The sequence below is a fragment of the Vanacampus margaritifer genome, chromosome 6, assembly GCF_051991255.1.
Source record: "Vanacampus margaritifer isolate UIUO_Vmar chromosome 6, RoL_Vmar_1.0, whole genome shotgun sequence".
Taxonomy (NCBI): Eukaryota; Metazoa; Chordata; class Actinopteri; order Syngnathiformes; family Syngnathidae; genus Vanacampus; species Vanacampus margaritifer.
This window is the reverse complement of record NC_135437.1, coordinates 26,492,304-26,514,618: the sequence shown is the minus strand read 5'-3', so window position 1 is coordinate 26,514,618 and position 22,315 is coordinate 26,492,304. Positions and strand designations below refer to the sequence as shown.

At 39.9% G+C, this 22,315-nt stretch overlaps 1 long non-coding RNA gene across 1 annotated transcript; it reads left to right on the top strand.

The window, feature by feature from the left end:
• Positions 1–12,116: 12,116 nt before the first annotated feature.
• LOC144054128 (uncharacterized) lies at positions 12,117–20,772 on the top strand. Its single transcript, XR_013294607.1, has 2 exons — positions 12,117–12,516; positions 20,260–20,772. It is a non-coding gene; the product is annotated as an uncharacterized LOC144054128 (long non-coding RNA).
• The last annotated feature ends 1,543 nt before the right edge of the window (positions 20,773–22,315 follow it).

The window sequence follows — 22,315 nt, the reverse complement described above, 5'->3', positions numbered from 1 at the left end:
TACTTGCTAATGCAACACACATTGAGTTCCTACACATAATGACTCGGTTCACAAGCATATTACGTTCTCCTTCATCTGACAATTAGCATTTTTCTAAACATAGAAGGGCCAAAACATGCCTTGCAAAAACTAAACTGGGCTAAAAAAAAAAAAAAAAGCCACCAGAGGGTGCTCGAACTGCACAAATGGAAATCCACCCGACTTTTTTTAACAGATGTGTTGCTTTTAATATTGTGACATGACGACGATGATATATTGTGGCAGTTTTAATATCGCGATTGCCATTATCGTTACATCCCTAGTACATACGGGTGTATGTACACATATATACGCATATGTACACTCGTATACACATACGCACATAAAAGCAAAAAAAAGTTCTGGATTGCGTTTTCATTTTCTGGGATTTTTCACACAAGGTGGAGCTCTGTGCTCATTTACAATTCTTTGCTGTGTATGTGCAAAATTAGCTGAGGCAAAAAAAATATACTGCATGTTTAACGTAAAAAAATTTCCAATGGTCGTTAAACTGTGCAAACGAACTATGTCTAAACAATTTTGTTTCCGTCGCTAAAGCCCTAAATGATCTTATATTTACATTTGTGCACTCTGCTTTGGAATTGCATACACAAATACCGTTTTGTTCCACTGCTTCACCTTGCTTGTAATGTTTAACTAGCCGTTGTGACCCGCTAACGTGGAGAGGTTGGATGCAAATAAACACAGTAGGACACGCATTAATACGGGCATTGAGAGACAAGTGAAGGCCTCTTGGCAAGTGGCCTGCTTTCTAGCACCACTTATGGACAGAGCGCCATATTGCAGGGATTACTTGTTCAATTCGTATCTCAAAAGCAAATGCTGCTTTAGTTTCACCTCAAACCCATTTTTATTCCCCCCCCCCTCCCTGTCAGCAGTCGCCATAGCAGCGCTGGAAGCGAAAAGAAGCGCACCCCTGGAGGACAATATTGAGTGTGGAGTGCCTGCAGGATTAGGACCACAGGGTGATTTTTCATTTCACCTTCTGAACAAGAGAGTAATGTTGGAGAGGCGCTTCTCTCGCAGCAGCTAGAGGAAAGTGGGAGGAAAGTGTGTGTGCGAGTTTGAAGAAGATGATGATGCATGCTAACAAGTGGAATATTAATCACAGTCTTGGGAGTCACGGATCTTGGCTGAAGAGAGCATCAGCATTCATGGCATGGCTGCAAATACTGTTTTTCTTACTCATCTCCTTACATTAGCGTCTCCTCATCTGTGAGGTTTTTAGGAAACTCTTTTAGCACTACAAGGGGAATCCTGGACTGGCTCTCCCCCCGCCAGATCCAGAGCTCGGTTTCCACCACGCAGTACGATTGACCTTTCCCAGAGCTGCGCACCCCAAAACACAGACTGGCCAATCACAGCGCTGCGCAGAACAGAGGTCCGACACTTTCCTGGCGATGCTCTGTTGAATTCAATGATACAGGTTTTGGATGTATTTTTGCTCTTTTAAGAGGTAATTATGGTTAAACGATGTGCTTGGGGCAAGTAAATGCTGGCTCTGGATAAAACTATGTGGCCGTCATTTTGGTAAAATGATCTGTAAAATAACGGTATGCTGTTGTTAGCTTGTTAACCACAATGGTAACATTATGCTACTCATATGAGGCCTAGGTGCAATTCGTATGTGGCTCTGGATAAAGTTACGCTGACATCCACAGTCATTTTTGTAAAATCATCTGTAAAATAATGGCACGCTGTTAGCTTTTTAGTCACAAGGGTAACGCTATGTTCCTTAATGTGATGCCCGATTACTATCCGTATGCCTTGATTTGTGGATTCCACTATGTCGTACAACTATAATGTAGACAAGCTAAACTGAGGCAAACCGAACTGAACTTAAGAACTTGAAGAATTGTAAAAATAAAAATACAGTATATGAGCTAGAGTCACCACGCTGCATGATGTCTTTTGCCAACTCTAATGAAATTGCTATTATGTCACTTACTAGAAGCCTTATTGCTCTGCTAGTCAAACTAAATTGAAGGTGACCGTTCCAAAACGAATTGCGACAAACTGAACTGGACTGATATACAGTCACCTGATTACTGACCGAGTGCAATGATCACACTAAAAACAGTTGAGTAAAAAAATAACTCAATTTGGACCGTGTATTGCTATTTGTCTGGAAGTGTTGATCAACAACAATCCTGCTGCCGTTGTTTTCCAACACTGGAAATGTCGTGCCATTGCACTTTTTGGGAGAGTGTATGGCTTATGTGTGACCTGTCAGGCGTCCAAGTGAAATGAATACGTTGCCGAGGTGGAGTTATGAGCAGGATTTAAATCAGATCCTCCAGATTTGATGAGATCACAAAAAAGTGGGGATGATTTAGCACACAAACCGCCACATTGTTGGAAAATGGCAACAAGGATTTTCCCCCGTTTCCCTAAAATGCAGAGGCTATCATACAAATGTTTTGTCCACTGTATCCAAAATACTTCGTTGTCATCTATACCCAGAGGTGGCAAATCCAGGCCCAGAAAGTAAAAACCCTTCCACAGTTTGGCATTAGCCCCTGATGCTAGCTAACTCCCTAGCAGGTAAACGACCACCATGGGAGCTAGCTAGGGAGATAGCTAGCTAGCACCTGAAAGTAAAAACCCTGCCACAGTTTTGCTTTAGCCCCCGATGCTAGCTAACTCCCTAGCAGGTAAACGAGCACCATGGGAGCTCGCTAGGGAGCTAGCTAGCTAGCTAGCACTTGGAGCTAAAGCCCAACTGTGGCATGGTTTTTACTTGGATTTGCCACCTCTGTCTATACCAATAACAAATTAAACACAGAGTGCTTTAAAAAAAAATAATAATAATAATTTCAGTGCATGTAATTTTACTTTTCCATCATGATTTTCAATGGATCCTCTTCAAACCTCCGCTCTACATGAACCTTTACATAAAGTTTTGGGTCGGATTGGATCATGCAGATTTGATCCCCAGACCTTAAAACTGAGGCAGACATGCTTACCACCACTAGTGTTGACATCCACATGCACTGTGAGTGCAAGAAGCTCATTGATTTTGTACAATAGAAATGCCGCGTGTATTGCGTCATGTTAAACTGATAATGTGATTTCCCATGGAGTCAAACAGACTCCTAAAAGTAGAGGTTATATAAAAACGCCAGAGCAATAGCTGCTGTTGCATCAAGGCTGATAAAACGTCAATGGGAGAAATCAGTGTGATGTCATCAAGTACAAAAGTGCACCCCGAGGTGAAGGTCCCTCAACACTAAGTAGCACTTTAAGAGGATCGTACCTGCGGGCAGGCAGGTGGGCTGAGTGCTTAGCTTACCTAACCTATTGTTTAATGCTGTCCACAGCGCGTGGCCAATCCTCCTCTGTCCTAATCCACCACTACAATGCTATTAAATCCATCCATGATGTTGTGCCCGCAGATGTGCAGTTGTCTCCTTAGATGCCCGATAGGACTCGCGCAAAAGCATTGCTTCCATTCATTGTCATTCTTGGCAGTTAGTAGAAGGTTAATGATGGTGACAATTTGATAAAAGAGTGATGGGTTTTTGGCAGGCTGTAAGAAGTTTCCAGAAGACTGATACAACACAGCCAAGTTGAACATATAGACAGGGAAGCATACAAAGAAGATTAGCCAAGTAGAAGTGCGACATGAAGTATAAAAAAAAAAAGGTGACAGATGTGGAAAATAAGATAATGAATAAAATAATAATAACGAGGCCTCGTTTACCAGGATGGACAGTAACGAGTGAGAGCGTTACAAATGTCACCTAAAATATCGTCCTTGCAGTCAAGACAAACATAATATTTTCAATGTTTCCTATGTGAAAACTGATGGATTTTTTTTTTTCCCGGCGGCCAACGTTCTGCGGGTCATTGGAGTACAATGGAGAACGGCTCCTCAGATGACAGATGTTCAAGCTTGTAACTTTCATCCGTTCTTTTGAGAGGAAAGCAAGCACGCATTTAACAAGAGTTTTGCACATTTTGCTCGGACATCAATGAAGGCGAACGTCTATGTGCGGAATACGCAGAATCAGATGTTTGCGGTTTGTCCTTTGGGAAGATGAAGGCGAGCGACATTGAACACTTCCCGTCGGCCCTTTCAATACATGCGTCTGCTCCTCCGTGATGCATTAGCGCCATGACAAGCCGAGTGCCGATTTCACAAACAGCCATTGTTATTTCACATCTGCTTTTTTTTTTTTTTGTCTTCTCCTGCCAGCTGTTTGTCGTCCCGCACTGTGAGTGCACTTATATGTCAGTAAACACTTGAAATTTTTTTTATCCCTCTGGTCCTCCACAGCACGAGAGGTTGTATTTTGATCATACTAAACGTCCACATTAAGGATAGACCAATTATCGGCGCCGATATTCAGCATTTTGACGAAGATCGCATCGGCCATTTTGAATAGTCTTATGTCCGATAATAGATCCATTTAAAAAAAAGTGTTAACTTCAGGGAACTAATTATTACAATTTCCAAAATGCTGCTGGCCCTTAACATTTCTTGTCAAAATTAACACTGCTATTGACCAAGATTTTTTTTTAACTCCAATATTTAACAAACCCTAAAAGTTGTTCAATAAACATATAATAAAAAATTCAAAAAAAATTAAGTTTGTATTTTTTCATATTTCGATGCCAATATTTTCCCTTTTTTTTTACAAAACGAATATCGGCTCCAAACATCGGTTATTGCCGTCCTTGACTACTAATAATCGATATCAGTATCGGCCCTGAAAAAAACATTGGTCTATCTCTACTCCACAATTGCCTATATGGCATTGTTTGGGGGACACCGTGGTCTCGTTAACAACTTTTTTTTGTATATAAAAATAATTCACACAGGAGCAGAGTTAGTGGAGTCCGGTTTTAACTGAGCAAAATGATACCACACCAGGTACTTCTCATTTCGGTTTCATTTATAAGAAGTCTTGACGCACCTGTGTCTTCTGTTATAGAAGCCTCACATCCTGCAACGCACAGGATTAATCCATATAGTGAAGCAGGCGGTTGAATGGCTTTTTGTCGCGATGATGCTGTGTGTTTTCCAAGTGGGGACGCGCCGGGCCTTTCGGAGGAGCAAAACACGCTGATGACTGTATTGTCAAACGCCTTTTGATTGCTCCCCGGCTGCTTTCATCCCGTCCGGCACACAACAGTGTCTCCATGCGTTGCCATTGAGCCTCTGAGGAGACATAGTATTACAAGTGAGTGCGTTTCAATTGTCAGCCCGATGGCTTATTAATGAGACAGCTAAAATTGGAACCTGGCCTCCACCTTTCTTTCCCGTGCATGGTGCCACACACAGTTTATCAGGGGTGAATGCCGGCTCCGCCACTATAGAGCTCATTCTTCTCCCTCCGTATTTCTCCTTCCTTTTTCGAGTGGCTTCCAGGGAATGCAATTAAAAAGAGGGGGAATTTGATGGGAGGCCAATAAGGCTATTATCCATCCTAAGTGAAAAGATGGAGCCCCCGTCCACCCCCACCCTCTTCTCTTGACCCTGAAAAACATTTTGGTGTCATGAATAACCTTTATGAACTTATTAAAAATCGATTCATCAAGTGTTGTACGTGTGGAAATGTTGAATGGTTTGGGTTGTCACTTCTAATTTGAGGCATTTGACTCTATGAGCTCTATTTTCATCACCGGCACAAATCCAGCAATGGCGGGCGGCATAAATCTGCGCTTAGGCGCGTTAGACTGGGTGTTGGAAATTTCGCAGTCGTGTGCAAGCCAGCATATTTAAAAATGGACGATTTGCATTGTTGGGGGTGGGAACAAAACTGACTAAATTTGCCGCCAATCAAAGCAGCTCCTGGAATTTATATTAAATGTGACACATATGTCGCATGAAGAGATCTCAATTTTTGGGGTTAAATAAATAACCCCAAAAGTTGGGCCGATTTTTAAAAAAAAAAATTAGAGCGAAGAAGCTGTCAACTTCTACTTTAATAAAGTACTGCATGTGACATTCGTTTTTACTATTATTAAATCAAATTCATGTCTTACTTTTACCACTACAATTGCAATGTGAAGCTCCTTAAAAAAGCTCCAAAGTATAATTAATACAAATCATATGAAATGCTGCAAAGTGAGATTGTGTTCCACAAAGGAAATCCATCAAGTGTCGTGACACGAGCATTTTGGTCCAGAACACCCCCCCCCCCCCCCCGGCATTTTATTTAAATTCCTCGCCATCCCGCCGCCATGTTGTCCATCAGAGGACAATAGTGGATGAGGACGTCCTGGGCAGAGTCAGTCATGAGTTGGGTGCCAGTTTGGACGCATAAAGCCTCTTTAATATGAGCCAGGCGTGGGAGTGGAGTTGGAGTGGGAGTTGGGCTGGAGGAAAAAAAAAAGGGGGGGGGGGGTGAAGGTATGAAGCCAGCCATCACTGTGTTTTTCTCAATGATTGTTACTTTGGTTGCTTTCATTAGCTATCATTATCATCACTAATCACACTTAGGTGAGGGGACTTTTTTTTTTATTAGTTTATGAGCGCTAGTTCTTGGGTATTGATTAATTTTTTTATTTTATTTTTTTTATTATTATTATTTTTCTTTCTGGAGAGCTCAGTATTGTTCATTCGGTAATTTTACCGATTGGGTATTGATTAATACGAAGGGCTACCAGTTTGATAAACACTTGCAATACATTTTCTGAAATGACCTTCAATTGTTTGTTATTGGTAATAATGATATTTATCTATATGAAAAAATGATACAGTTAAAGTTTTCTCACTTCAACACTAGTGGGGTTTCCATTCACCCATTTTTACTTGAATTCAAGAAATGTGAAAATAAAACTGAATGGAAACGCTAGAAATTAGAAGAAGAAAAAAAAAGGCCCAAAATTCGCAAAAAAGGTTTTTACGCTTGGATTTTGAAGAGTATCGAAAAAAAAACCGAATAAACGTTTTGCGAATAAACGCTGACAAGACCGGATACACGTCGCACGTTTTGTCCGTATATTACGTCGCACGTACCTTTGTGGCGGACGATGATAAAAAATAAAAATTACATTTTTAAAAAGCAATGGCGGACGATAAAGTAAAGGTATGTTTGGGGGGGGACGGCGAAATAATTAATTAAAGAAGCAAATATGAATGCAATTTTAGATGGAAAAAAAGCAAAGAAGCGCTACGCTTTAGCCAGAATTACAAAAGAAAACTCATACGACGTCATCGCAAGGCGCAGTTGCTTCCTGTTCTACTTCTTTTAAATTACTGGTGGATCACCCCTCTCAATATTCGCAAAAAGAAGACCAGATGGAAACGGGCATAAGTCGCATGTTCGTTTTGTGAAATGTGAGAAAATGGAAGTGCCTCGATGAGAAACGTGTATAAACTGCGTGGTGAGGGGTTTTAGAGCCTTAAAACATTGATAAGAAATGTAAAACATAAAGCTAACTACTTTGCGGATTTCATTTATTACGTGTATTTTTTGCGGAAAACAAGTAAACACTGTATTACTCAAAATAAATATTATTAAATATTTTTAAATTTTTACAGAAGCCTATTGTGCTCAACCTATTTCAGCTTTATTTCCACAAAGGAGCCCACTGTCACCTCGTGCTGTGACACTTTTGCAAATCTGTTATGCAGTTCTTTTTGGTGGCTCATAGTTTCCTTCCCCCGTCACCCCTGCCCCGTGGCACACCGAGGCCCCGTGAAAAACAAAACAAAACAAAAAAACCAACACAAAAAAAAAAAAGGTCGCGTCTTACGCATTCTCACCGCGCGCATATCAGGAAAAATCGTTACTCTGTGGCTGCGGAGGTTTGAAAAACAAGACTATATTGGGATGTGTGCTGAGAGGCCGACAGAAGGGCGAGGGAGACGTGCGCGAACGATAACCTTGCCACACTTTCTCCAGGGCTAAGACTTTCCAGCATGGGCGGGTGAAGAAAGAGAGGATGAGCGACAGAGGGAGCGGTGGAAGATGCTTCCTGCCTCGCGGGACGGCTGACGGACGCTTCCCTCTCAGCGCTGGAAGAAGTGATGAAAAGACTGTGGAGAAAAGATGCTCTATTGTTTTGCTGTCTCAAAATGATTTTTTTTTACCAGAGCTGCATTTATGTTTTCAGGGAAAAGTATTTTTACTCCGCTGCGGAGGGGGGAAATCTATGTGACAAAGTGATAGAGCCAAGGAAGAAGGTCAGGGTGGACGCGGCAGTGGAACATCGTCACCAAAAGACCGCTGTTTGATTCCGCTTTCCCAGCACAGTGTAAAGATAGAGCCCACTGTGTAAACACGTCGATGCTTTCCAAGTGTGGAGGTGTATCTTCAAAACAGGATCACCCCTCAGCCTCGCCCCAGCTATTATCACCGTTACCACCACAGCGTAGCGCAGTCTTTCCAAACCCTAATCTGGGACGCAAGTTATTTCGTCAAAAGCGGTCATTAGTGGGGTTTCCATCCACCCATTTTCATTCAAATTTTTAACAAATGCGAAAATAAAACTGAATGGAAACGCTAGTTTATGCTGTTTACGCTTGGATGCGGTGGATTTTAAAGCGTAGCCTATCCAAAAGAGGAAAATGTGAATTTTGGCTATGTGAATAAACGCTGACAAGACCGGATACACGTTGCACGTTTTGACCGGATATTACGTCACACGTACGTTTGCAGCCGCACGATTAAGTAAGGTATGGTAAGGTATTAAAATTAATTAAAGAAGCGAATATTAATGCAATCTTAGATGGAAAACAGCAAAGAAACGCTACAGTTGATCAAGAATTTCAAACGCAAACTCGTACAACGTCATCGCACTGCGCAGTCGCTTCCTGTTCTTCTTCTTCTTTTAAATGACTGGTGGATCACATCTCTATGGTGTATACCGCCACCTACAGCAGCGGAGTCCCCTCTCAATATTCACAAGAGAAGAACAGATGGAAACGGGCATAAGTCGCATGTCCTCAGTAACTTCGCTTAAAAATTTTGAAACAATTGGATGGAAACCTGACTAAAGCCTTTAAAGTGTCTTTACGATACGCATTATGAAAACGTGTGAGTTTTGTTGAAAACGCTAGCTCTTTGATGTGGACGGGAAAAAAAAGACGCTAAATTCAATGAAGACAAGCTTTTTGTGCCAATTCAAAATTGTCTTTATTGTTGACAAAAAACGCATGTTAGGTTCTAGAGCTGTCAAAATTAATCAGTTAATCTACAAGTAATTGATTATCAAATTAATCAACAACTATTTTAATAATAGATTAATCGTTTGGAGTTTTTTAATTAAAATTGTCCATATCCTCTGATTTTAACATATCAACAGTAATTGTTCACTGATTTCTGTAGTCCTTCATGAAAGAATACTGATTATCTTACGTGTTTAATCAAAATAAGACATTTGCAAACATCTGTTTTTACTTTGGAAAACAATGACCGCACCGGTAACATAGCATAACATCAATTCACCCCCTCCTTTTTTTTTTTAATCACTATCCAATTTTTTTTTAATCACTATACGAATACAAAGTATGAAATAAACACCAATCAATGGTGAATTAGGGGGAGGAAATACTTTTGTAATACACTTTCATGCAAAATTAAAATGAATCTGATTACTCGATTGTATAATCGATAGAATAATCGATTCTAAAAAAAAATTGATAGTGACAGCACTATTAGGTTCATCGAAACACTAGATTGTTTCTGATGTTGACAAACACATTAGGTCGATAAAGTATTAAATTGTCTTTTTGTTGACTGAAACACACATTAGGTTCACTAAAGACTAAATTGTCCTTCATGTTGACGAAAACACACGTTTTGTTTTATTGAAACTAAACTTTGATTGACAGGCGGTCTGTTCGGGCAAGGCTCCACCCCCTGGAAGGCACGCTTGGATGAGTTTGGTCTGGTGTCGCTTTGGGGGACTGGTTTTCGTTATATAAAGATGTAATACATTCACAAGAAAATGAATGAAACCACATTACTTAAACACTAAAAGAATATTCATTTTCATAGGAAATGTTGACTTCCCTGTTATTTGGAAATAATTAGGATCAGTCCTGCTTCTGACACCATTTAAGTGATTCCCAGTGTGAGTGTCCGCGTGAGCCAGCAGCGATCTACTTGACTCCATACGAGTAAACACATGTCCAAATGCTGCGTTTAGGTGTCGAGAAATTGCATGCAGATGACTGTTAAGTTCGCTAAACGGATGCCAGTTTGCTTTTTGCTTCTTCTGGTATCAATATAAGCATTTGAAAAATAGTCATGTTTGATTTCTCAGATCAGCTCCTGTGCTAAGGTGGGAGAAAGTCTTATATAGAAAATCATAAAACTGATACGGAATCGGATTGATTAGCAGTTTTTTTTTTATCAATTTATTAATTCCCATCCCAAGTCATATACTATATACGTTAGTGATTACTAAGTTTCCATTTTTAAAGTTCCCGCAATACGTGCTTCACGAGGTGGCTCTGGCACTCCACATAATTGTGGCTTGGCAGGTTGATATACAGTACTTGTGTGTAACTTTTGTTACAAAAACATGGCACATTATCCTGAAAATGCAGTGTAGTAAAGAAAATCAGTTTTGATTTAAAATATTTGAGTTCATCGGATCAAAACTAATCAAATTGTGCCACGAAACGTATTGAATAGTCTTTTATTGCACACTTTCGCAGACCTAGTGAATAGTTAAAGTAGAAGACAATCGAGTCTTTCAAAAGTTTTTGGAGAATAGAATCCGATTTTTAATGACAATGAAAAACAATGAAAATCAGTTTTAGTCAAGTCCAAGTCCAAAAAACTGGTGACTTAAGTCTGACTCAAGTCAAGTCATGGGATTCAAGTCCCCACATCTCTAGATCTTAAAGATAGAGAAAAAAAAGAAAGGAAAAAAAGAGAGAGAGAGAGAAACTGTAGCCACTGTCATCTTCAGACCTCAATCATGTGCAGGGAAGAAAAGCGGCGCATTTCAGATTATACATTTGTCTTATACATGTCGGGACAGCACCGCTGATACGGCTGCCGCGTCTCCCTCTGGGAGGTCCTGACCCGAGGCTAAGCGCTCTTTTTCCTCTATAGGGGAGACCGGCTGTTACATGTTCAGCGAAAATATAGACAAATCTATTTAGGTAGTATTTTGTTGTTACATACAGAATGTGACATTTTAGCCATAGAAAACAGACGGAAATAAATCTGTATTATAGGTTCCATATCTGGTTCATCTCAAGTTACAGCCCTGTGTGATTTTATTTTTATTTTTTGGCTTTAAGTTAAGACTTTCAATGTCATTTCGATAGTATGGGAAAATATTGTTCTTGCTGTGGCCAGTGGCCATGACTCCAATGAAAGTTGATTTGATACGTTTCACTCACTGCTTATTTGAAAGTGGAACAATTCGATTGGGCTCAATTCCATGGGATTACGTAGGTTCAACGATTCTAAACTCTCTTTGACGTTAGGTTTTATCTTTGATTCTATGTACAGTACTAGGCTCATTGAGGACGCTCTCTGGGATTTGGGGATTCTAAACATTAAAAACTTGACTCATTGAGCCATTTTCAGCAGTAAAAAGTTACTATTTTAAGAATTTGATAACTTCTTTATTTTTCTTGTGCAATTAATACCTTTAAAAACATTTTTTTTTCCACTTGCTGTCTACTGAAGATTACATCACATGTGCTGAGGAAGTAGTTGGCTAACATTCATGGCTCACCTGGTTTCTGGGTTTGGTCAGCAAACTGAGCCAGGATTGGTCGTTATCTACTTCCTCAGCACGGATGATGTCATCTCCAGTCGACAGTAAGTGGAAATATTAGTTTTTAAACGCATAAATTGTACATTAAAAAAACATAATGACGTTATCAAATTCACTCTGAAAATGGCTCAATTAGTCAGGTACAGACGCTCCCCAACTTACGAACGAGTTACGTTCCGAGCGATCGTTCGTAAGGTGAATTTGTTCGTAAGTTGCTTCAGTGCTATATTTTGTATTATAATTTATGTTTAAAGAGAATACGTACAGTACTGTACTACGTATGTTAGAGAGAGAGCGAGAGACACACACAGTATGTACATGTACGTAATAAGATAAATAAAATGAAGTTTAACTTACTGTACTCGATGCTTAAGGATTTGATGGAGGAGGAGGAGGAGGAAGAGGAGGATTTTATATCATGAGAAGTTCTTCGTCGTCGCTGGAATGGGCTTCAAAAGTTACTTCCTCCTCCGTAACTTCAATGTAGGAAGAAGTTGAGGGTCGCGGAGAAGAAGATGAGGGTTGATGAGTATCTTCCTTGGAGGATTTACTAGAAACTGGCCGAAAGAAGCGATCAAACGACGATTGCACAGTTTTCTTCTTTTTTCATCATAAATGATGCGGTAGCACTGTATGGCATCATTCAATTGATTTGCAACCTTTGTGCAACGTTCAATATTTGGGTCTTGCTGCTCGAAGAGTGCGATGGCTTTATCTATGAGCGACAGGCGTTTCTTCTTCTTCCTCCTCCTCGACACGTTGCTGAGCCTCCAATGCTGGGTGAGCTCTCACAGCGCCAAGCGTCGGTATTAGCGGCGGAAAGAAGCACTACAGTACTCGGAAAAAGGTGCGCAATACAAAATCGAACTTACAGCATCTCTTTCCGAACATTTTTTGACATACGCGCATGCGCGCAGAAATGTTCGTATGTACCGTTGTTCTTAACTCGAATGTTCGTAAGTAGGGGAGCGTCTGTATCCCTTTAAGACTAAACGTTCCAACGTAAACTTGGCCATTAAAGACTCGAAATTGTCTTTGATGTTTACAACAAAATCCTGTACTGTATGTTATGTTCCTTGAAGACTCTTTGAGAACTGTCTTTGATTTTAACAACAAAAAGATGTACATTAGGTTCACTAAAGACGCTCAACTGTCTTTGATGTAGACAGATTATTAAAGACTTTGGACTTTCTTTGATTTTGAACACAAACACATGCTTTTGAATTATTGAAGACTAAACAGTCTTTGTTGTTTACCAAAACATGTACGCTAGGTTCATTCAAGAGTTATTTATTAAAATGACCTTTGATGTTGGTGAAGACACTTCTTGAACTCTCTAAATGACTTGTTGACGTGAATGAAGAAGTGTTTTAAAGGCTGTTTCAGAGTGAGTCACTCTGAGTCAAGCGCACAACAAGGTCATCTTATTGAAAGTTGAAAGCTGGGATGGGGGGAAAAACTCTTACAAGTGAATACAAATTTGAATATTAATGTGATGAATTGCAACCAGAGCACATAAATCAACACGGGTGTCAAATGGTCGAAACGGTCGGGTTCCCATCCTCGGGAAGGACACGTTGCATTATTTTCAAATCGGTCACACATCATTTGTCAGTGAGCGCATCATTTGCAAACAATAATCCAGTGACACAGATGAGTTGGCTGAAGTAACCTACAGAGGAGCGGTAAGGCTCGGGGGGTGGGTGGGACAAGGGGTCCTACCCTAACCCTGACCTCTTCTACATGTGGAACCTCATCTGGGGCGAATGTGCGCAGCCATTGTAACACTTAAGAAGGCCCTTTCGAAGGCTTCCAGATAGAACATTGGAAGAGTCCGATTGACAGCTTTTTGGTGCGCGTATGTTTTTCTTGCGCATCTGTCTTTCCCTCTCGCCGACCTCGACTGCGGCGAGGAAATGGCGTACGCGTTGCGTGAGAGCTCGTCATTCTCCGGTGTCTGTGACAGCGCTCATCAGCGCGCCATTAATTAAGGCCTAAATAACAAAGCACAAACAATAAACACTCGGCCGCGAAAGCCGCAGCCGCGGCGAAGCACTTGAGAAGCTGGCCAAAGAAAGTAAATAGAATAATCCTTTCAAGATTGAACAGGCCGGGGGAGGGAATTATAGTAGATAGCAGTGCACGGATGTCATTCATTGGAGTGTCCGATGAGGTCGTATTTCACATGGCTGCACATGTGCAACTTGGCACGTTGTGTCATTCCTAAAATAACCTGTTTTGGAGAATGGTCCATGCCGGACTTTTTGCCCATTGGAACGGATTTCTACGTGTTTATGGAGAAGTGTGTTTTAACCGTCCTTCCTGCAAGTGTGTGTGTGTGTATGCGGTCGGTTGAATGGGGAGTAAGTGAGTGCGTGCAGCAGGGGGAGGGCCGAGGGGACAGCTGTAAGGCAATCACTTCATAAGTGAAATACCACTCCCTGTACAATAGCCAACCGCAAACCAGAGCTGTGGTGCAAATGTTTTTCCAACCTGGCATGGATCTATCCCAGCACATTGAGATTTATAGAGAAAAAAAAAAAAAACATATAGAGATATATGTATATAAAAAATGCATTTTTCACTTCAAAAATAGTTATGACAGGCACGCTTCAATGCAGTTCGTGCAAACACATTTTTTGGAACACTTCTCTAAACTCTCACTTTCTTCAAAAGAGTGGGTTATGACTTCATGATTTCGTTTTACCAAACTAAGTAATGGAGTGTTTGTAGAGCTTGGCACCGCCAAATAATAATCGAAAGTACAGTGATTATTAATAATAACGATCATCACATCATACAAGTCGGAAATGGAACCGCAATTTTTCCGAGAAAAAGTCATGGAACCGCCGCCATGCCACGCATGAGATGTTAACATATATAGACAAGGGCGCAAATAAGTGGTGCACAGGTTCGACTGTGTCACTGGCTGTTTGCGTGCTGAACATATTGCAGCTCAGTCAGCGTGACTGCTCAAGCTATCTTGAAGTGGAAATCAAGTCAGCTGCCACGACTGCTTACGAGGGCCAACTTCAAAAATAAAAGCTTAATACGTCATTAATATCCAAGGCTTTTATTTTGAAGTCAACCCTCACTGTGCGTTGCAAAGTAGTCTTATGTACAACTGTTGTGGCACTTGATTTAACGGGCTCCTTGTAAACAGCTGGTGGCCGTGGAAGAGAAACACGAAGAAGACGGTCATCTCCGGTAATTAATTCTTCAAAGCGGACATTGTAGAAATTGAAGCGCTCGTCGATAGCCACACCAACATTGAACTCAGTTGTGTTAAATATTGATTTAATGTCTTTTTTTTTTATTAAAGTGGAAGTCAACCTTAAACATTTCTTGACAATAATATGTAATATGTGACCTCACTAGTCTAAACATGACAATCCAGCCATTTTTATGCATCTCAGGGGGCGACCATTTTGACACTTGCTGTAGACTGAAGGTGACATCATCGTTGCTCAGGGCTCCGGCAACGACCAGTCACAGCTCACTTGTTTGCTGAAGTCATCTTGAGTCGACAGCAAGTGGCAAAATCTGTTGCAATCTGTTTCATGTTTGAACAGCATTGAAATAAAATATTAAGGCTTAATGTTAACATAAAATTATTCTATGCTTAACGTGTGAACTCTAACCCTAAGTAAGACATTTTGTTGAATATTACCATAAAAAAAAAGATGTTTAAACATCGATTCGGCCGATTCGAGAATTGCGCGCTGTAATATCGCGATATATTGCCGAATCAATTTGTTTAACACACCTAATTAACACTAAATAATTATTTAATCAACATTCCCCAAAAACATGTCTACAGTGCCCATATATTTTGCAGAATAAATTTTTAAAGTGTGCTGACAATATGAGCATGCTCTTTTAATGCTGAAATTGATAGAGTGCCGTACAGCTGATGTTAGCTAGCTAGCCAGCTAACATTTTATTTTATACATACCTGTGAAAACATGCCTTCCACAGACGCGATGACGGAGGTTTGGTTCACAGTCCGTCTTGCAATCTTCTCTGTACTGAACTAATGACATCCACTTGATTTGTCCTCCTCAAATTGGCCTACACAGCATCTGGTAGTGCAACCCCTAACAAAAATGAGTTGTTGTCATCATTTCAGTTCAAGACAGGTCTACAGCAGTCACTCACTTTTGCCACCTGGAAACACTCTTGCACCTACTGTTTACAAAGATTATGGAAAGCTCTATATACACAAGTGACATAATGCACGCTGTGATCAAATTGTTGCTTTTGTTTCAAACTTAGTGTCTCTCTGATTTGTGTGTTGCGTTGATGGATCCTAGTAGAACTGTCTCTGAAACTGTCTTTAAACTTCTGTGACATTTTCGGGGAAGCTACTGGCACCATTCAAGAACTAGAACGCTGTCTATTTTAAAGCCAAGTTAACACGATGAAAAGGGAATCCCAAAGTGGAAGCTGTCAAAGCAAGACAAATGTTTTGTTTGGTTACTTCGCTCAAAGACTATGATTCTTTTTTTCTTTTCTTTTTTTAATGACAGCTGATTGTGTCATCTCTTCCGTTCCTGTCCACAAAGGTTTAGCAAACGGACATATTCCTGAATTCTGCTAAATGCATTTGTTCTGCACAAAATGATGCCCTCAAAGCTATTTTGCATATGTCTCAGGAGAAACAATTCAATAGCCTCTTCGCCCGAATGTGTAAAATGCCTTTATTGAGGAAGTTGAGGGGGTGAAGTAAATTCCAGAGAATTGATGGGAAAAAACAAGATGGCCGTGCTTTGTTGGCGGCCGAGGCGGTCATCCTGGTGTCACGACAGGTTAGCTCTAATCACGCCCGACGTGGAGAGACAAGCGTTAGTGGGAGGAGGAAGGGACCTTGTGAAAGCACCATGACCAGGCACTGACAGATTAACATTCCGCATGTTTAACACAGGTCAAATTTGAACCGTTTCGACAGCAACAAATGTCATAAATTTTCATTTGAAATTTGAAGACCTAAAGTGACGCAAAACACAAAAATATATTATTTTATATATAAATTTTGTGCACGCCGGGCCATCTGAAGCATTTCCACAAGGGTTCAACAGATGGCAAGATGATACAGTGAAACTATGAGTGTACAATGTACTGCTGTATTGTTATTATGAAAAATACAACATTACACACATTGTGCATTTAAATGCAACACGTGTACAAATGTTGATACACAAACTTTTGCATTGAGTTTCAGTTCCTCAACATCAGTACTTGAAAGTCTGATTATATTTATAGCTACATATACAAGTCCTTTGTCAAACTAAAATTGATTCTCTTTTTCTTCTAGTTCCTTCACGTCACTCTCCACTATGACCAGCTGTAGCAATAAGTGCCTACCTGCCAACTCCTTCGTAGTTTTCTGGGGGGGGTGAAAGCGTCCGTTGTCCATCCTCGGCTTCTATTGAAGCAGCACAACAATAATTTTATTTTTTCATCCACGGGGCCTAAATTGCTTTCTGAGAGCCTTCTATCCAAACATTTTGTTTATCCTGCTTCTAAATCCTGGCGCTGTGATGACATATTTCTTCTTCGTTAGTGTGGTCAGGTCATTTGTTAGGGTGTGTTAGCTGCATGCGTGCACCACACTGCCCCAAAGAGGTCAAAACGTGAACAACAGCAACAGCACACCCAATGGAAGGGTCGTACGCTAAATAAAATAAAATAAAATAAAATAAAATAAAATAAAATAAAATAAAATAAAATAAAATAAAATAAAATAAAATAAAATAAAATAAAAAGTGCTGTTGAAAGAAATTTGCGTTAATAATGCCTTATTTAAAAAATATATATATATTTCTTAAAACATTATTTTATGGTTTTCTATGTAAAATTATTCTCTATTGATAATTCCGAACAACCGGGCATTTCTGATATTTCTACAATTAATGCAAAGTTCATTTCCACGGCCTATTGTATTGCTTTTGCCTGTGACTAGCATACAAACCAGGCATATTCTTATAGTAGTCAAACAACATTTGATCACATTTTAAAAATAATCCTTACAAATCAAATTACAATGATCCAAAGTCCAACACTTTTCAATGAGTGGTAGCCTATGTTCGTATTGTATGTTCCGTTTTAGTCAGGCTTTCTGGAACGGATTAATCATGAAGAGATGTTTTTATATAAAAAAAAAATATATATACCTCTTCTCAAAAACATTGATTGATTGGATTAATTGCCCACAGGCTATGACTGCATTTTTTAAAACTCTAGTTCACAATTTGCTATAGAGAATTCTTATGAGGACCATCAAATTGATCTGCAACATACTACTGTGTGCATGGAAGACAAACACTTTTTAAAAGTGAACTCATATCTCAGGAGGAACAAGTTTTGGAAGTTAAGTTATTTTCTCCACCGCTACACCCCCTCAGCAATGTGAACCTGAGGGAACGGCGCCATCAGAATGTCCCGGTTGGAATTCCTCAGGGTGGTCGTTTGACCTGACCGGTCAATTAATGTCAGCACAGTCAGTGATGAAGAAGTGGACCATGGTCACCACTGACCAATCATCTTACAAGTGCTGCACAACCATTTTTTTTTTTTAAGAGCTTCATGTTGCTATCATTAAGTTCCGGGAGTGGTTGGTTAGAGCATCTGCCAAGCTTGCATGTGTTTAAAAACAATACCCAAAGCCTTGTTTGAAATTCTAATGCAAACTTTTAACCCAAATTTGATACCCTAACCTCAGTTTGAAACTACTTCCAAGACAACAAAAAAAAGTAGAAATCATTGTGGCTTACTTTTATTACTATACCATCAATTGACCTCATTGAAGCTACACCGAAATGCAATGTGAACACAATCCCAATTTCCCAACATTTCCTTGAACAATGTAAGTGAATGACCTTTGAAAGTCTTTCTCCCTCACGTTACAGCTCATTTGCCTCTGTGCTGAAACCTAATCAGAACCTATTAGGAATTACTGGTCACGCTGGAGGGCCTGGCAGCGTCCTTACACACCAGAACGACAGAACTTGACACAGAGTCAGTGGCAAAAAAAGTCATGGAAATATGCAAAAATGTGAGCAAGGCGAATTCTGTAGCGCTTTGATGACTCAGATGCAAACGTAACAAACTCCATGTGTTCAAATACACAGCGACTATTAATATTGACCGCTATAAGTCTTGAGCGTGCCACAAATGTATCTCGTGGGGTTGAGAAGCCTCTCGTCCCTGCGCTCTCATCTTTCAAAGTCAAAAGGGCTCAAAATGAAAAAGCACTTTACACACACACACACGAGTGGTTTTCTCTGAAGCGATCCAAATAGAATCATCTGATTAGCGGGTCGGATTAAAACAGTTGTCTAAATAGGCTAATATTAAAGTACATTCTAAAGAGATAATTCTTGAACCAATTTAAGATTCTAAATAAATTTTGACCAACTTAAAAAAATCCCTTCGAGTGGTAACAAACGATTGAATTAAGTTAGTCCAAAATGAATATATTAAGTTTAAGTAATTATGAGTTCATTAAACTTAATATTGGCGTCACATTGGATTAACTTAATTCAGATGAATATATTTAATTTGAAATTTAATGAACTCATAATTACTTAAACTTAATATATTCACTTTGCACTAACTTAATTCAATCGTGTGTTACCACTTGAAAGTTGGTCAACAATTCAATTCAATAATTTTAAAATGGTTCCACAATTCTCTTTTTAGAGTGTAGATACCACACGTAAATTTCAATTAGGAAGCAGGGGAGTTGATGAAGAGATTTACCACTAGATGTGCAGTTCTTAGTGGCGGTCTTTTGTTGGGCAAAGTAAAAAAAATAAAAAAAATAAAAACGCATATCCCTGTCAGCTATGATATTGACATATTTTCTGCTCTGGTCTTGTTTTGAACTTATAATCACACTGCAAAAAGAGAATTTTTAACCAATTTAAGATTACAAATTAAATTGTTGACCAATTTAAAAATATCGCTTCAGTCGGTAACACACGATTGAATAAAGTTAGTCCAAAGTGAATATATTAAGTTTAATGAACTATAAATTCATTAAACTTAATATATTCACCTGAATTAAATTAATCCAAAGTGACTCCAATCCAAAGTATTAAGTTTAATGAACTCATAATTACTTAAACTTAATATATTCACTTTGGATTAACTTAATTCAAACGTGTGTTACCGGGTGAAGTGATTTTTTTTAACTTGGTCAACAATTCAATTTGTAATCTTAAATTAGGTTGAACAATTCTCTTTTTAGAGTGCAGGACACATAGTGGACCAAAGAAAGACTTGAAACTGGCCGCAAATGTCCCCTGGGCCGGACTTTGGACACCCCTGGCCTAAATATTCTTCCTCTTCTACTCGCTGATTTGCCCCAAATGCAAAAATGAATGGTTAAGTTCCACAAACCAGCATTGTCCAGTCGCCTGTCATTTTCCAAGCAGAATCCATAAGCTCTCTTCTCCCGCTAACCCTGTATTAGTGTGTCACATTAGAAAAGACGTCAAACTTCATTTGATATTCTATCAGTTTATTAGGACTGCGCACATCTGTACGGGCCTTAACCAAGGAAGCAGCTGGCCCAAGTTGTGCAAGGGACTGCACCGCAACGACCGCACGAGACTCTCCTACAGCTCGTCTGGCAAAGTCCCTCACCAGCAGGCCTGCCACTGCGCGATCCAACAAGGTCTTCATGTGGATTGGGAGCTACTGTGGGTTCAAGGAAGACTTTTTCCCCCAATGCAGGTGCACCTGTTTGTTCCAGTAAATGTCTTGGAATACAGTGATTGACAGCGGGGACAGTATGTTCTAGACCCACTCGCTATAGGTGAAAAGTTGAGACATACAGAGAACATCAACAGAAAAGACCAAAGTCTCTGGTAAATATTTTGTGTCAATGTCATTTTTATATTTTGTGTCAGTGCAGAGCTATAATAAGCCAACAAATATAAAGTGTAAACATGTGACATGTAACCCCACCATTGTGTAAATTTGGTAGGATGTCACACGGGATTTTGCAACTAATAAAACAAGGCCAAAATTGTTAATGTCGTCTTTCTTTTTTTACTTGAATGTGAACATTGAAGTAAACTAAAGGGGAAAAAAAATCAAGCTTGTTAAATTCTAACTTCAATTCAAATGTTCACAAAAAATATTAATAATAAACATATACATGCATTGGAATAGGGCCATATAGGAAGTTCTGGCACGAAGGTGATGTCTTTCAGAATCAGCTGCCTGTTTGGCCGTCCTTAAAAATGGAATTTCCAGATTAAATTAAACTACGAAAAAGAAAGTTTTGGTTCATCACGAAATTTAAAATTCTCCCAAACTACTATCTTTGCTAATACTAGCTTTAGTTTAAAGTTGTTAAAACAGAACAATGACAAAATGCTCTAATGTCACCTCATAATGTGCTATTCTCTTCTCAGACAGGATACCAAAGACAGGTAGAAAATTAGTATTAAACTTTGTAGTTGAGCCTTTTGGTGGAGAAAGTCATTGTAATGTGACAATTTACCCATGTGACAACAAACCCCAGGCTCCCCTATTGTGTCTGCTCTGTGGAAAAAAATTATTAATGGAGTTAAATTGGCGTCCTTAACTTCCTCTTCTTCTTGCTCTTAATTACGCTGCATCTCATCCAATAGAGCTCAGTGCTGCCAGTATGTTGTGGTACAACGTGGTACTACACAAACGGCAAACCCTAATTTAACTTAACCTCACTCAGCCTGTATGTAAAAAACACACAAAAAAATAAAATAAAATAAATAATCAGTGATACAGTGGGGAAACACTGAACAGCACTTTGTCTTTTCCAGAGAAATTGTGGAAATTTATTTTCCCCTCAGCCACGTTTGTGTTTGCTTGATATCGGATCACGGATTACATCATAATTAGAAAATATCTCCTTCAGATCTTCCGCACCAGCGGCCTCGGAAAGTCACGTCAAAACAAAGAACGCTAATAATTGTTGTAATAACACAGTCACTTTGAAAAAATGTACGAGTGATCACTTTCATGGTGTATTTTGTCTCTGAGCTGCCGCATTAGCATAGCCAACCCTTTCCAGGGCCAAACCATCACATAACTTACATACAGCATGTGAGCGAATGTTAGCCAGCTGCCACGGCAACCTCAAACAAAACCCGCGTCCCTGCCGGCAGGGGGGCTGCAAATTAGGGCCGATAATGCCTCATGCCACCCACAAGGGGAGTGATGGGAAAGGCGAGAGGAGCGGGACCGATGCGGGGGTCCCTTTTCCTTTCCAGGCCGGGGTGGAGGAACCTGTGAAAGGGAAGAAAAGAGGCTCTCATGGCCCATTGTGCATGAAAGCGGCAACCTCCACACCCGTCTCCCTCTGCACTCATTACCCAGGATGGCTGGCAGGAATGTGGCTGTTTGTTTGGGAGCCTCCGCCGACGTATTTTGCCTCCAAATTGACACTTCACACTTGTCAAAAGGACACTTGAAGGTGAAACATGGCTCTTGTTCTGATAGGCATGATAAGTATCAAGCGTCATTGGGGACGCTCAGAAAGAATGTAAACAAGCACCTGACCCGTAGTCAGCACAGCCAACACTAC